The sequence below is a fragment of the Asterias amurensis genome, chromosome 3 (genome assembly GCF_032118995.1).
Source record: "Asterias amurensis chromosome 3, ASM3211899v1".
NCBI lineage: Eukaryota > Metazoa > Echinodermata > Asteroidea > Forcipulatida > Asteriidae > Asterias > Asterias amurensis.
In genome coordinates, this window is record NC_092650.1 from 26,176,478 (window position 1) to 26,192,942 (window position 16,465).

Below are 16,465 nucleotides of genomic sequence, written 5' to 3' on the forward strand. Positions count from 1 at the left end.
GTATCCTGGGACGAGTTTTCTTGCACCTAGTTACAGTTTAATTGTATCAATGGAAAAATTTGATATTTTTGATAAAAACATAAACAATTTACTTGTTTGCGTCACGTCAAACACGCCCTCCCGTGGAAATACTGCGAAATATTATGTTTAATTTACTAAGGGAGTAAAATTATATTGATAATTGAAACTGAGGTATACAATTTACAGAAAAATAAGAAGTTAAAAAGTAGAAAGCAAAAACAGAAGAACAATGTGAAACGTTAATAAATACGAGTGGAGTAAAAGACTTATCCATCCAGAGGTCACATGGGAGCGATTTACTATAATAATCCATAACCATTCCGTAACTATTCTGACATTATTTCCTTCCTCAAACAAAACCCTCTCACATCCTGCCCAAAAGTGCATTGAATGTCAAGGTGAATCACTCACATTATAAACCTCTTCACACCTCATCAATTTCATATCATTACGCCTCCTCCAAAGCACAATGAACTATAAACCATGGTAGAGAAATCAGTGGAGAGAAAAAAAGCTAATCCTAATAATGTAGACAGCGTAAGTTGATGAGCATGCTTTAATAATTTCCAGGGATATTATTTCGAGTTAGCTGTGATCCAGTGTGGCTTTTTATAAACCTCTTTCTATTTATTTATTTATTTTGTTATGTTGTCTTACTGGGGTGTTTTGTGGCACCTGACTGGACACGGCAATCAATCGCTGATTGGTTAAATCTGGGGTTGAGTAAACTGAAGTGTTGTTGTATAATAGAGTCCGGTGTCGAGATGTTTAGAGCTCTTTGGTTTAACGCGAGTGTATCGAGATGAGATTTGATGAATGTGATAAGTCATTGGATTTAAGTGGGTACCCAATGTTTTCCTAGACATAGAACCTGGTTCCTCATATAGATCCAAAACAAGGTTCCACACACATTGTCTGATGTATAGAACTAGGTTCCTCATATTCTCTGAGACCCAGAACGAGGTTCCCCACTTCTCATTGAGACACAGAACCTGGTTCCTCATATATAGACCAGCTTTCCCCCATACATTATCTGATATCTAGAACCGGATTCCCTATTTTTTCTGAGACCCAGAACCAGGTTCCTCATATTCTCCGAGACTCAGAACCAGGTTCATCATATATTGTCTGAGACCCATAATCGGGTTCCCAATAATCTCTGAGACACAGAACCAGGTTCCCCATATAAACCAGGACAATGTTCCCCATAAACTCTCTGATATATAGAACCGGGTTCCCCATATTATCCGAGACACATAAACATGTTCCTCATATTCTATGAGACCCAGAACCAGGTTCCTCTTATCAGAACCAAGTTCATTATATTCTCTGAGACACATAACAAGGTTCCCCATATTTATATAACCAGGTTCTGCACATTCTCCCATAGACCCAGAATATGGTGTCTTTCGCTTTAAACCCACCACATTGTAGAACCATTTTATAGACATACATCACTTGACATTTCAATTATATACAGCAGTTTGTTGACATGTGCACCTCTAAACAAAACGATGTAGACATTACTTCGTCAGGGGTGTTCTCTATTTCCCGTAAACACAAGTTCGTGAAAACAATCCTTCAGCGGCATTTGGGAGAGAAACCCTTTGAAACTTAAGCTATGTTTTTGTAGCCACTTGCAACCAGGATTGTAATTTGAATTTGAGCTCTTCAGATGTTTATTTGTTGTAACAATAACAAACACAACACCCCTGCCAAAAAAAGGCTCTAGTGATGAAGACTAATCAGGACCCAATGTAATGAAGCCGATAGTCAGACAATTCTGCTTAGCCAATTTCGTTGATGTACCCGTCCCAGCAAAGGTAACTGGAAGGTATTCTGGCGGGTAATCTATATTTATAGGCAGCTGATATTTGTTGTATATTTTCTCAATAAAAGAAAAATACAAAACAAACAACAGTCTGACGTTGTGGTCACGCACATTTTTTCTACTGTGTTTGTCTTATCTACGGGCATGGCACTGGCATGTCTTGATTGTTCCAATTCTCATCAGACCCTGCTTCCGTCCTCAAAGCTTCTTCTTGAAAACCAAGACGTCTGAATCTGAATTCAAAACCAAGACGTCTGAATGTGAATTTAATAGTCGGCAAAGCATCCCTATAATGGAAACATCACATCAATTTGTTTATAAAGAAGACATTGAAGACAATTCATTTTTTAATAACCGTTAAAGAGGAAACTCACGCAGCAAAAACCAATTCCTTCTAGTCTTGGCCCGAACCGGGGCCCACAGAGGTGAAAGGCTTGGGGTAAAATCGTCTTCTTTATCTGCCAACTCGTATTTCGTATTATTTTTAAGTCTCGCCATAGGTTTGTCAATCTTGTTTGCAAATCTCGCGTTAGGTTGTCTAATCTCGCGTGTGTAAGGGGAAAGGTGAAATCATTCACAAACAGACCATGAGATGAGCCAAAGATCAGTTCTAAACAAGACATTGTATGTTTGTGTAGGTTTTTGTATGTGTATAGCCCTGCTTTGTCTGTTCAAAATTTCCAATTTCTGAAACCATAGATAATGCAAGGACTGAAACCACCGAGCCAACTCGACTGCTCATGGTCTTTTACCCTGATATGATAATGATGAAATCAGAGCACAATAAGTTCACTGACAGACAGTGCATCAACACATTGGAATGCCACACAGATTACAAGCAAAACCTATCAATTTCTCATCCTAACACACCAAAGATTAAGCTATGACAAGTTAGAAACTTAAACCCAATCGCCCCCTCTGGCTAAATGACACTGATACATAGGGTATAACCAACAACTTCCCTGCTGGGACACAGACTACTGATGAAATTGTCTGTGGTCTGTACACGGAATCTAAACTGGACCACACCTTGTAGTTGTTGACGAAATGAAGCTTCAAGCATGGCAGTTGATTCATGATAGAGGGCCACTGGCTGTGACCTCAGAACCCTTCTCAATCTCATAGACCTTTTCGCAAATACCATTGCGCAAACGCAGACTGTTGAATGAGGTGCATTGTGGTCTAGCTGGTGATCAATTAATTTGATCACCAGCTAGACCACAATGCACCTAATTTCAAGCTTTACGCGCGCGCCCCAGTATTTGCGAACAGGTCTATGAAGCCTCTCTCCAACAAAGGTTATACTTAAAGGTAGGTAATACAATGCAATTAACACCCCAAGGTTTTGTTAGAACCGTTCAATTGCTTTAAAGCCACTGGACACTATTGTTAATTGTCAAAGACCAGTCTTCTCACTTGGTGTATCTCAACATATACATAAAATAACAAACCTGCAAAAATTTGAGCTCAATTGGTGGTCGAAGTTGCGAGATAATAATGAAAAAAAAACAAAAAAAAAAACACCCTTGTCACACGAAGTTGTGTGCTTTTAGATGGTTGATTTCGAGACCTCAAATTCTAAACTTGAGGTCTCGAAATCAAATTCGTGGAAAAATACTTCTTTCTCGAAAACTATGTCACTTCAGAGGGAGCCGTTTCTCACAATGTTTTATACCATCAACCTCTCCACATTACTCATTACCAAGTAAAGTTTTATGCTAATAATTATTTTTAGTAATTACCAATAGTGTCCACTGCCTTTAAAGGTTAGTTTCAAAGCCAAAGTTTACACATTTTGTTAACCATTCAATTGACGGGATATCTAGTGTAGATTATACATTAAATCTTACTAGTGAGCATTTCATTATAAAAGGAGAGGTTAGATCCACGCTGGAGGAATACTCCGCAAATGGAATATGCGATCTGAGAAACGTATCTGATAGACACGCTTTTCATACTCATATTTTGTTTGTTTACAATAATCTGAGCCTGCGTCTTGTGTTGGTTTCGGATTACAAACATTTTGTGCTGATGTGACGATTGCATATTGGCACCCTTGTGTTTCGTGTCTTCTATCATGTAATCCTTTATGCAGAGAAGCAATGATGGTCAACATACCACCCTTCATCCACTTCATGCAAATGCGCAAGCCATTTTGCTAGATTTATCCCAACCATTAAATGTAGTTTTTATGTATTTTCATTGTAATGATTGTGTATGAAATATTTACTGTATTATTTTCGATGATAACCATTTTTGTATGATGTAATTCAAAAACTTCAAACTCCTGTGGTTCCTTTTGATCATTGGCTAATGAACTACTCTATTCTATATCACCCAGACTACTGAATAACCCCAATGATATAATCCTGTATAATACGATTTATACAAAATCTGAAATGATGCAATATTTTCACACACAGGCCGTCGATATTAATTGATACTTCCCATTTTCTTGATGAAGCTGTTTGACGTATGTTATGACAGTTAGATGATCCTAGTTTACAACTTAAGAACCATCACTTCCCTAACGAGGGCATAAATTTTCAGGCTCCAAAAAGACAAGATCCTCTCCACCGACAACTCCAATTCTAGGACACCATTCAAGACTCCATCTATCACGATCCTCACTTGATAACCTTTCTACGATTTATATTCTGGGACTGTCATCACGGAATTCTAAGTGTACCGTTCCAGAAATAAACACGTTTCTCGAATCGTGTATTTAGGACTGAATATAAGCTTACTCAAGTAGCACCAAAGTAAACCCGGCAGAATAGTGCACTGACGTTATTATAACATCACTAGAAGAAGAACAAATATATGAGAAATTAATGTGGTCCAGTAGCCTGATTTTTACAGAAATAATAAATCAGTCTATACTGAGAAGATCATTTGTCTTTATTAAGTTTGGAGTACAGCTTTTCTTTGCAGTCTAAATACTTTAGTCCACAAGAATTTTAGAATGTTCAAGTGAGCAGTGGATGTCCATGCACTTTTGATTCTTGAACTTTTCACATAAAACCAGAGAAACAAAAAGTGGGTACACTGTCTTGTAAATATAATAACTTTCTTTTATTTATACATTTGTTTTTGTTTTATTCCCAAATCAAAATTGCCAAGGAAAGAACAAATACTAAGATAAACGTGAAATTAATTGAAATGACGTATGCAATAAAAAAGATAACCCAAAACTTGATGGGGTTAAATCAGGGTCATATTAAAGGGAAAACGTTTGGTCATAAGCTATAACAATTGTTGCCAATGCTACCCTTTAAAATAATAAATAAATAAATAATAAATAAAATATATATATATAATTGTACGTAAATTAAATTAAACAAAACAATTGAAGATATTTTCAGCAACTGTCTGAATAATTATATTTGTTTAAAATCACACTGAAATCACTGCGGCCTTTATCCAATAAAAACTACCAAATGCTAGTAATTTTCATGGCAATAAAAAAGAAGAGACAAACATATGGAGACCGCGATTAATTTCGCATCGCTCCATACAGTGTCTACAGCCTAATGATTTCCAGCAAGGACTTATAGCTGTCTAGAAACATGCTTACTATGATAAACCCGAAGCCTTTATCAGCCAATCTTCCAAGCCCCTTTTGTTAAATCTGCCTGATATGAACTTGTCTTTTATTAGTATTTAATTTGAAGAGCAGGGTAACTGAAGCATTTCACGTCAAATTCAATTATGTAAGCCATATATGAACCTGGAGGTCTTCTTAATAATGTGCCAATGTTTTTATATGTAGAGTATTGTGATGGCTTCATGGCTGCTTGAGTTGACTCTGATGAATTAATAGCCAGGGTTGTGTTTGTCTCCTCTTAGACCACGGTTTCTTCACACGACACCACATTTTGATTAGCGCTCTCTCTCTCTCTCTCCACAGACCCTCGACGATGTTTAACCCAAAGCCGCGGCATCTAACAAAAATGGAAAGCTTTTAAATCGATCTGGCAATAAAGTCTGGCCGCCCAATCAAAGCCAGTCCTAATTGTTGCTCCAGTGCCCAAAACACACCAATCAATGCAACTGCTGAGGCTCATGTAGCCAATTTGCTTCTGGATTTTCATTAAGAGGTTGGAATAATTGTAGACATGGATGTGGACATAGATGAGACGGGATTGAGTTAAGTGTTTGCTGGCTTTGCTTCTGCTGATGGGTAAACGGCCATGACCGTGCATGCATTGCCTGCTAAAACACTACTCAAACACATCTCATCGCAACATATCTCGGAGAGTTAATGCATTGGGTTGCATGTGTTTGTTTTACAATCCCGAGCCTGTTTGTGTTTGAATTGAATTAGGTGGTTATTATAACCAGGAAAATCATGCTTGACCTCCCAACAGCAACAAAATACCTTGAAGGAGTGTTCTTGAAAACTAAAGATGGCACACAATGTTTGCAACCAACACAATGGACAAATCAAATTGTAAGGCCTGTTAATTAAGTACTTTATCTTAGTCGCCAAGTTTGTGATATCAGTGAAAATCACAGAGCAAATATTCAAGAGAGCCCTATTTAATTTTCTTTTCACAGACGAAAATTGTGTGTGTGACTTTGTTTTACTCATTTTCTCAAAAACTACGGCACCTCAGTAAGTAATATTTTAAAGCCATTGGACCCTTTCGGTACAGAAAAAAAAAAGTTCACAGATTTACAAATAATTTCCAGGGTTTACAGAAGGTAATGGTGAAAGACTTCTCTTGAAATATTAGTCCATGAAATGCTTTACTTTTTGAGAAAACGGTAAAACAGTATAAATTCTCGTTAACGAGAATTACGGATTTGTTATAAACACATGTCATGACACGGCGAAACGCGCGAAAACAGGAGTGGGTTTTCCCGTTATTTTCTCCCGACTTTGATGTCCGATTGAGCCTAAATTTCCACAGGATTGTTATTTTATATATAAGTTGTGATACACGAAGTGTGGGACTTGGACAATACTGTTTACCGAAAGTGTCCAATGGCTTTAAGGGAAGCTTTCTGCCATCATTATCGTCAAACCGTGTAAGTTTAATAAGTCAATCTGTAGATATTGTGTTTTTTTGACCTACAAAAAGTAACCAAACCCTTTAAAGGCCACCATTAACCCCTCAACCTCATCTTGCCTTTCCCCCCATTTTTGATAAAAACTTGACGTCCGATCTCTGCGGTGTGTCATCCGTCAATAAGCAGCCAAGCAGAGTGACAAGATAACAGTAAGTGCAGATGTCTAAATGTGATATGATCACTCTCCAATGTACATCAACATACCATGATCTATAAGTGAGAACAACAACATGTGCTCAGGGAAACTTGACTAAGGTTATATCTTGTACAAAAATGTTCGATCTAACCCCCAGCGAATACGCTGCTGGCCTTGATAGTTAATAGTTGACAGAAATAGCTAAAGCTAAGGTTGATCTTGCTGATTTTCTTTTTTTTTTTTTTTTTTTTAGTGACATATTTTTTTTTCTTCTCGTAAACTCACTCACACCCACAGTCAGGCTTAATTAAATCTGTCGAAACTACAAATGAAAAACGTGTTTTCAACGGAGAGGCACTGGCCCGTGTAATTCTCACTGATCTTAATCGTTATGAGCCACATATAAAGTACAGTGCCCTTTGGAAATTTCTTCAGGATTAGTTTTAATTAAATATTTGAGGGCTTGTCTTCTCTCTAACTTCTGCCCCTCCCCTTCAGCTAGACGTAAAGTCTGTCTTGAGCCAATATTATGACCGGTGTTATCCGGTTTCTAAACGACAGAAAATATTACTATCCCCCCTGGACAGGATGCAGTCCCACACAGATATCCCCAGCTCCCATCGGTACCCATTCGTACTCCTGGGTGGGGAGAAGCAACTATGACAAAAGGCCTTGCTCAAGGACACGAGTGTCGCTCGCGGATGACCAGGCCAAGATTCGATCGAGCACACATTCTTTAAATCTACAGAACTTGAGTCATAGACCGCTATAGACAACCCATCACAGGTAAAACATACAGGAAAACTAAAAGGGCGGGTAAAATTCTTGATTGGAGTTTCCCTGTTTTAGTCATCCCACTGCCATGTACATGTTACACGAAGGCAAGAAGTATTTGTATGCTCTAGACTTGTACTTTGGTATCCCTGTCACATATTTAACAAGCATTTCTCTCCCGTAACCAAAACTGTTTAGGCCGAGGAAAAAAGTGTTTTTAGCGTCCGGGTTCCTGAAAAAAAATGTTTTTTATGCCATCTTTTTTTGTTTTCAAAATGGACGCGATTGGTGTTAATTTAAATTTAGCTACCGAACTAGAAGATCGATTTTCAGAACCACCACTCAGCCGCGACACATTTAAACATAAGGGCCCATGAAAACGACCAGAAACCCGTAGCCATAAGGATAGAGAAGGTGACAAAGAAACTAAGACGTTGTGTACGTGGGAGGAACATCTTTAACGTGTGAACCCCCACCCAAATCGTCAGTGTTCCTCTCCGTTCCTGCTCGTCTTCTCATACAACACTTGACCCAATGTCTTGGGGTTGACGTCTTGTCTCCAGGAACACGGTGCCACTACTTAGGCATCTGTAGCATGTGTAATAAATCTATCCCACAGAAACAATGAACTGATTTTAGTGTTGGTTGTAATTAGTTGTGACGCCCCTTCTGATCTCCGAATCCCAATCACCTGACCCAAATGTCTCTTGGTGATTTGGGGTTAATAGTTTATCAGGGTCACGCCTGTACCAGAACTCTATCCCAAATTTTTTTGTTTTGTTTAGTGTTAATTGTAAATAACACCCACATCCTCATTTTGTTGTCCCTATCAATGCACTTGACCCATATATGTCTTAAGGGTTAATGTTCCAGCTTCACGACCACAGTGTTGCCGTGTATAACATTGCACACTAACTCTGTCCAAAAAGAAAACCATGTACAATTCTTCAGTTTGGGTTTGTAAATATATCAGCACTTGATGAGGGTTCCGCAGCCTATTGCACCTGGTAAAGTGTTTCCTTTTATATTGGTGTGGAGGGAGATTTATCCGCAGGCCCCTGACGCTCATAAAATGAGGACATTCTAGTTGGGCAAGGGTCTTTTTATTGTAAATAAACATCATGGTTGAAAGGTCTGTCTGACCATGGTCAGACCGCAGCCCTTGAAGGGCAAACATTTGCCATAACTTGTGATTTATTTGACCCAATGTTTGTGGTTGTTGCATTATTGGTCTTGAGAGAACCCCCTTAGGTTGGGAGATAAAGGATGCATTGTCTGGCATGATTATTGTTGTTCTGGAAAGTGAATAATAATAATAATGAAAACTTATAAAGCGCACAAATCCACAGAAGTGCTCATGGCGCTAAAATACAAACAATAGCATTAATTAATATACAATAACAACAACAAAAATTAAAATGTAAACCAAAGTTGAATGTGTAGTTTCCTTATGTAATTAAACTTGAAGTAATAAACCAAAAGGGAAATCGACTGGGTCGATTTAAATAATTTGGGGTTGAACCGATGGTAACTTTATTTGAAATGGATTTTGTTGTGTTGGTAAACATCTACTAGGCCAGCCCTCCGTGTGACGGATTACATAATAGTTTGCTTTCTATCAATTGAAATCTACAAAAAGAGAACCCTTTCTTTTCCCGACTGGAGAACCATTTACTTTTGTTGTCTTGGATCGTTTGATGACAGTCAGATAAATTATAACCCGAATTGCCCAAATGGTGTTGATCATGGGACCTCATCTGCTTCCTTTGGGGAAAAGCGTGACCCTGGAAATTTACGAGTGCAACCAGATTTAGCTTTAACTTGTGTAACCTCAATAAGTTGGGACTCCTGTTTGTTATTAACATACAAATCAAATACTTGGCATTTACTGATTACTGATTGGTTCCACACACAAACCTTGATCTCTAGACGGCTCCCTGTGCTCACACATTTCGGAGACGCATAAATAATATTTGAAAATTCGTCCCGCGTGGGGTTGTACGGAGAGGTTACCCCGAGCCCGAATAAAATAACAGTATTTCACTCTCATAGCCGGGTAATACCACTGGGACAAGCACTGGCTTTGAACTTGAAAGCTGGCAAACAAATTCTTCAACGTCAGAAAGTTTGCTTGTTTGGAAGACCCCTGCACCCTCAGACATGTTCCAACCGTCACCTGTGGCCGTTTTTCATGTGTCGCACATTCCTCTTGGCTAGGAATCTCAACTGATGCGTTCTTTATGTGAAGCTGGTAACTGGGCTCATGGGAACCAGTTTGTGCCGTGTCCATAGGAAATGGTTGATTTACGTCGGAGGGAAATCACAGCAAAAAGATTGAGTACAGTTTGCTGTTGGTATTTGTGGAGTAAATCTTTGTATTATTGGGGACTACAGCGTGATCAACATTTTTTCCAAATACCTCGTGTTTTGGTTGATGGCTTCTGGTATTATTTCGAGTCCGAACTTTGTCTAAAATCCTCCAAAAGCAATCGGTAATTAAGTCTCAATACCAGTGACTTTAATTTATTTTATTGTCTACTAAATAAAGAGGGCTTTAAATGTAATAATCTTTACCCAGCAAGCGACAACCTGTTCCAATACTTCAAATATTAAGGTAAACTGCTGGATTTTTAGAAGAAGAAAAAACACAAGACAAGTTTAGGATGAATGAAGTATTCTCATGAATTTTGTCACGGGGGACTGATGACTCGTCTATTCATAGATTCTGATTCATTACCACTTACTTTTTTACAGCCCATTTTTATGTTTTATTGCTCCAACTTGGCTAGCTCAGCTTGAGAGCCCGTGACCCTGTCAGGACAACATAAAACTCCTGATGATGTAGATTAAAAAAAAAAAGGAGTACATCTAGATTTGTCGGTGAGCACTTGTGCACAATCACTCAAGCAACTCCTGACGCCAGGCTCCAAACTTTCTGCCGGTTGATGTTAAACAGAGCTGGCCCCACAGCATCTTATAAGGCCATTTAACTGTCAGTGATGTAATGCCATAGTGATGAGTGTAAAATCACAGCTGGTATCACAAGATCATGAACTGGTATCGTGTGTTTAGCGTAGTTAGATACATGTTATTGCATTGCACCCTATGTCACACCAGGGAGCCAACAATATAACTATCCCCTTTGTGGGTTAGCCATGAACATGCCCTACTGTGAACCACAACATCAATGACTGATGTTCAACATCATTAACCAGTTTCAGAATCACGGTTATTATGGTTTGGTTTCTTTTACCGTCCACAGTCTCCCGAAAGGTGGCTTGTGGGGTCTCTCTAGCAATCCTTGGAGAGGAAGTATAGTTGCTTGTAAACAACATTACCCTGCCTGACATGCCCTTATTGAAGCAGGTGCCGCTATCTTAGAATTGATGGTAGCCATCAATTCTTGTCCGAGGTTGGGGAGTCAGGAGTCTGCCCCAGCCAACCCTTCTTACACTCTTCCCATTCTGTGGTCATCAACAAGCCAGTGCTTCGCCCGTGAGTCCACTGGGGACATTTCACTGTAATCCACGGCCTTGTGGCAGCTCCGTGCCCATGACATTGTACCCATCCTTCCAGACATGGCGCCACTCTATGGTTGTTAAATTTCCATCTGGGAATTGGGGTTTTCTTGCTAAACAGAACTTAATGACACAGTTGTCAGAAGACTGCAAGCTGTAAAAAGTATACGATCACCAAAAATGTGTAATTGGGGGCCCCATGCTTTGTGAAGTTTTGGCGGAGTGTGGGAAAATTACAACAGCTGTACTTACAAAATTAGCTGCTTGCATTTTTGAGATGTTTGATAAGTTACATACACAATGTTTTCACTCATCTCATGATTTTTCATTAACAAGTTTTTGCAATTATAGCTTGGTTCCTTTTTGGTTGGTAAACAGTTTGAAACAGCTAATTTTTTTTTCTATAACGTTTTTCATGAAAAAGGGTAATATTATTTAGTTTTAGTAAAATATCGCATTCAACAATTTTGTGATGTGGGTTTGTGATAGAAAAGTATAAGAAACCTTTCCGCCTTTCTCAAAAAACAACGGGGGTTGTTGCAACAATGTTTTTTCTTCAAATATCAACAGCTATCCGGTGATCTTAAATTGGAAATGGAATACGTTGAGTTGGATCGGTCGAGTTGGTCTTTGAAAAGCGTTTGCAACTATTTGTTATAAAATGCATATGGTTAGATTTAGAAAGATGATTTAAAAGTAGAATACTGAGTGGTCCACCAACTCGACGATCCAAGGCAACGTGTTCCTTTAACATTTGTTTTTACGGTAATTGTTTTTTGAGTAATTGAACCAATCCCTCCCTTTATAAGATGATTCATCCACGGGGTATTAACCTGCGTTTTCTTTTAAATCCAGATTTGATAATAGGTCTGTATTGGTGTTGAAAAATTTATCCCTTCATATTGAAGGACACACTCTATTTAAACATATTATGCATCAAATAACAAATCTGTGAAGATTTGGACTCAATTGGTCATCGAAGTTGCAAGGGAATAATGAAAGAATGAACACCCTTGTTGCACAATGTATGTGCTTTCAGATGACTATAAAACTAACACGCCCGAAGTATTCTAATATTTAAACGAGAACTTACCCCATTCTCAAAAACCTATACGTTACTTCTACTAGCAACAGCTCTCCACTGCCCGTTTATAAGTAGGCCTAAGCTTTTATAATAACAATAATTTTGAGTAATTACTAAAAGTGTCCAGTGCCTTTAAAGATAGTCAATGTTTCATAGTTCAGTCTTTTGACACTCCACAAGCGACGAGACTCTGGTCATCAACTCATCACACCCTAAGTCATAAATTGTCACCCAATTTAACACCACATTAAGGTGCCTCTACACTGGCGTTATGCCTACACTAAATACTCCGCCGGTATACCCACTGCAAGATATCTTTCACCAAGACCATTCGCGGCTAACCTTCGGTTCCTTGCGGGTCATGTATGTTGATGCAACACTTAAGTAGAGGGACAGCAGTTTGGTTGTGGCGGGTAATACCCAGGGGTGTTCTACTGGGGGCTCTGTCTGAAAGCTCTGGCTCCGGGGAAGAAATGATAATTGTCACTGGGGAGAAATGGAACTTTAACTTGAGAATGACCTGGGCCAAATTTTATGGATTGAGTTCTTAAGCAGAAAATACATCTCGACAAATTTCTTTGGCTTAGCAAGAAATTAATGGGGCACCAGCCACAACAACGCAAACTGAATGTAATATTGGCTGGTAACATGTTTCCGCTAAGCAATACTATTCTGTGCTAAGCAAGTTTGTGTGCTCAGGATTGAAGAAAAATTACTTAGAATGTGGTTATTTAAAAAATATATAATTAGTTTTGCCCTAAAATTTGAACCTGAGAAGTGTTACTGCAGTACCGCTCCTCATATTGTGCATTTCTATTTTTTTTGCGATTATTCTTCCTGAGTGGACATTATTTTCTTCGGATTTTAGGCGGTAACTAAATTGTACACATTTTTATTTATTTATTTATTTATTTATTTATTTATTTATTTATTTATTTATTTATTTATTTATTTATTTATTTATTTATTTATTTATTTATTTATTTATTTATTTATTTATTTATTTATTTATTTATTTATTTATTTATTTATTTATTTATTTATTTCGGATGAAAACAACCAAACGGTTTCAAAAATCAAAAGGGCCTTTACCTTATATGCCTACATTGCCTTTTTAATATAATCAACTCTTTGAAATCGAGCCCAATATTCTAAACCATCTAGGTTATCAATCAAGTACCACTCATCATTCAAAGATTTGTATTTTTCACCGACAAAATCTCTACCATATTTATGTTTCTATTTTGGGGTATCGAAATTATAATAACACAATTGAAGTTTGTGAAGTTCGATTTAATCAAAAACCAGCCTGAAAGCAACTGCAGTGTCAGTAACACAAAATATAAATTTATTTTCTTTGACCCTTCGGTTGTTCACTATTCCCCTTTTTTGATAAATGGAAATCGTTTATCTTCCTTACCAGTACCTACCTAATCAATTTCCTTGGTTTGTAGTAAATAAAACAACAGCACAACCCTCCTTGTGTTGTCTTCGTGTGGTCTGGTTTCTCTCAAACCCCAACCCCCCCCCCCCCCTTTCTTGCCAGCCATCACCGTCTAGCCCAGAGGCGCCCAAACTCCCCCTCAATGGTTCCCAGTGGGTCAGCTATAAGGAAATCGGGTCTTCTAAGGTTTAAAATCAATATTGAAGTCACAACACACCAAAACTATCCACATTCCCCCTTTTTTTTATCAAGTGAGGCCATTGTGAAGTGGCCAGTTACAAGCCATTCATCACTGTCAGTCAGTTCTTTGGTGGCTTTGTCAGATTTATCAAACCCATGCAGACTTTCAGCTTCATTGAGGAACCTTTCAGAGTTGGTTTTTAAAACTCTTCCTTAAGCTCTTTGTGTTCCAGCATTTCATTTGAAAAATACAGTCTTTTCACCTCTGCGTCAAATACTTCACACTTTAAAGGCACAATACACTATGGTAATTACTCAAAATAATTGTTAGCATAAAAACTTACTTGGTGATGAGTAATGGGGAGAGGTTGATAGTTTAAAACATTGTGAGAAACGGCTCTTTATGAAGTAACGTAGTTTTCGAGAAAGAAGTAATTTTCCACGAGTTTGATTTCGAGACCTCGGAATTAGAATTTGAGGTCCCGAAATCGGGCATGAAAGCACACAGCTTCGTGTGACAAGGTTGTTTTTTCTTCCATTATTATCTCTCACTCTTGACGACCGGTTGAGTTCCAATGTTCGCAGGTTTGTTTTTGTGTGCAAATGTTGAGATACACCAAGTGATAATACTGGTATTCGGCAACTACCAAACGTGTCCATGCCTTTAAACAATGTGTGCGATGGAATGTAGGCCTATGTAATTATTATTGATTAATTAGTTTGTTTACTTTTAAAGCTCCATAAAAGCTTACAGTGTCAGAAGATACATATTAAAGTCAGAGAAATGTTGTTTCAACCAGCCCCCCCCCCAAAATTGGATTCTATATCAGCAATGACTCTCCCTCATTGATGACCCATAAATATTGGATGATAACAGCTTTATGTAACTACTTCAAATGTCAAGAAGTACATGTACCATGCACTATTTCTTCGTTGTGTTGGTTGGGTTGGTGTAGTGGTATTTTTTCCTTGTCTTCCACCTAGACCCTGAGGCCAATTTCATAGAGCTGCTTAAGCCAAAAAATTGCTTAAGCACGAAAATAGCTCGCTTGTTTTACACATGTTACTGGCCAAAATTTCATGCCATATACATTGCTTGTGACTAGTATTTAGCTGTTGTTTACTTAGCATAACAATTTAGTGGAGTCTTGGCCGGTAATCTGATTTTACTAAGCAAGGATTTTTGCTTAAGCAAAATTTTGTGCTTAAGCAGCTCTATGAAATTGGGCCCTGGTTCGAATCTCGCACATGGTTTATCAGTCCCTACGTTAACAGGCTACATGGGTTTCCCCTTGAACAAAATTCTCGGAGTTTTCCTCACACATCTAAAACTGACACTTCCCTATTCCTTGTCTTCTCCCCAAAATGGTCCTTGTCAATGTAATCACTTTTCTGAGAGTCCTTGGCTTCACGACCATATTAAATTAAATCTCACCACCATCTTAGTCAAGTTCCCCGTATGTGCGAACAATCAATGCTTAATAATTCAAAAGGTACCAGACTGTTTTCACTTTTAACCTCCATTATGTTGGATTGATTTTAATAGAAAAGATTCGTGGATGAAGGTTAGAACTAAACTTGCTGACTTTGGCTTTTCCAGTTGTCGTATCATTTTTTTTTTTTTTTTTTTTACTGGCGAACAGAGCAGTTTGAAATGCGAACGAGATCAATGGATTTGTGAGTGAGTTGCTTGTCACTGATGAATGATGAGAACATGTAGGCATCTTAAGATACGTAAATCTTCCTGACCGGGTGATAATTTATCACCAAGACCCTCTTAAGAAATGGAGCGGATCAATGTGGTGCTGTTTGTACTAAGTCAACAAAGAGGAGGATCCCATTTTTTTTTTCTTTTTTGAGAAGTGCTTGGACAGTAATGCTGTCAAAATAAATGTAGAGTGGGGAATCTTCACACCATGTCTGTATCTAGGCTAGTGATTTATATAGCTTCTTGGAATGTTTCCTTGGTGATGGACGAGGTACCCTGCTTTCTTGAGCTTGTACTCTTCTCTTCCTGTACTTTGGGGGATGGTTAGCTTAACCAATTCAACCCTGTCTGTAAAGTTTTAAGGGTTGATTTATACCCCCCCCCCCCTCTTTGGATGGCAGTATATCTTGTTCGTTAAGTCCTTACTCAACCCCCCATCACCAATCCATCTTTATTGTTGAATGTTTCCCACTAACAGAAACTGTGCTACCCCCACCACCTTCTCAACAACTCAACATTTCAATCAGTGAGTTCTGTAATGGTCTTCAAATTGTTAGACCGTGAGTTATGTTTCAGAGCCGCCACAGCTTCTGAAAAGAGACTTAGTGCTAGTTGAAACTTTCCTTTTCTTATCTCTGCTTAGTCTGGTGCAAGACATTCTTTCGTTTGTGAGTCAAACCATGCACAGTCAAC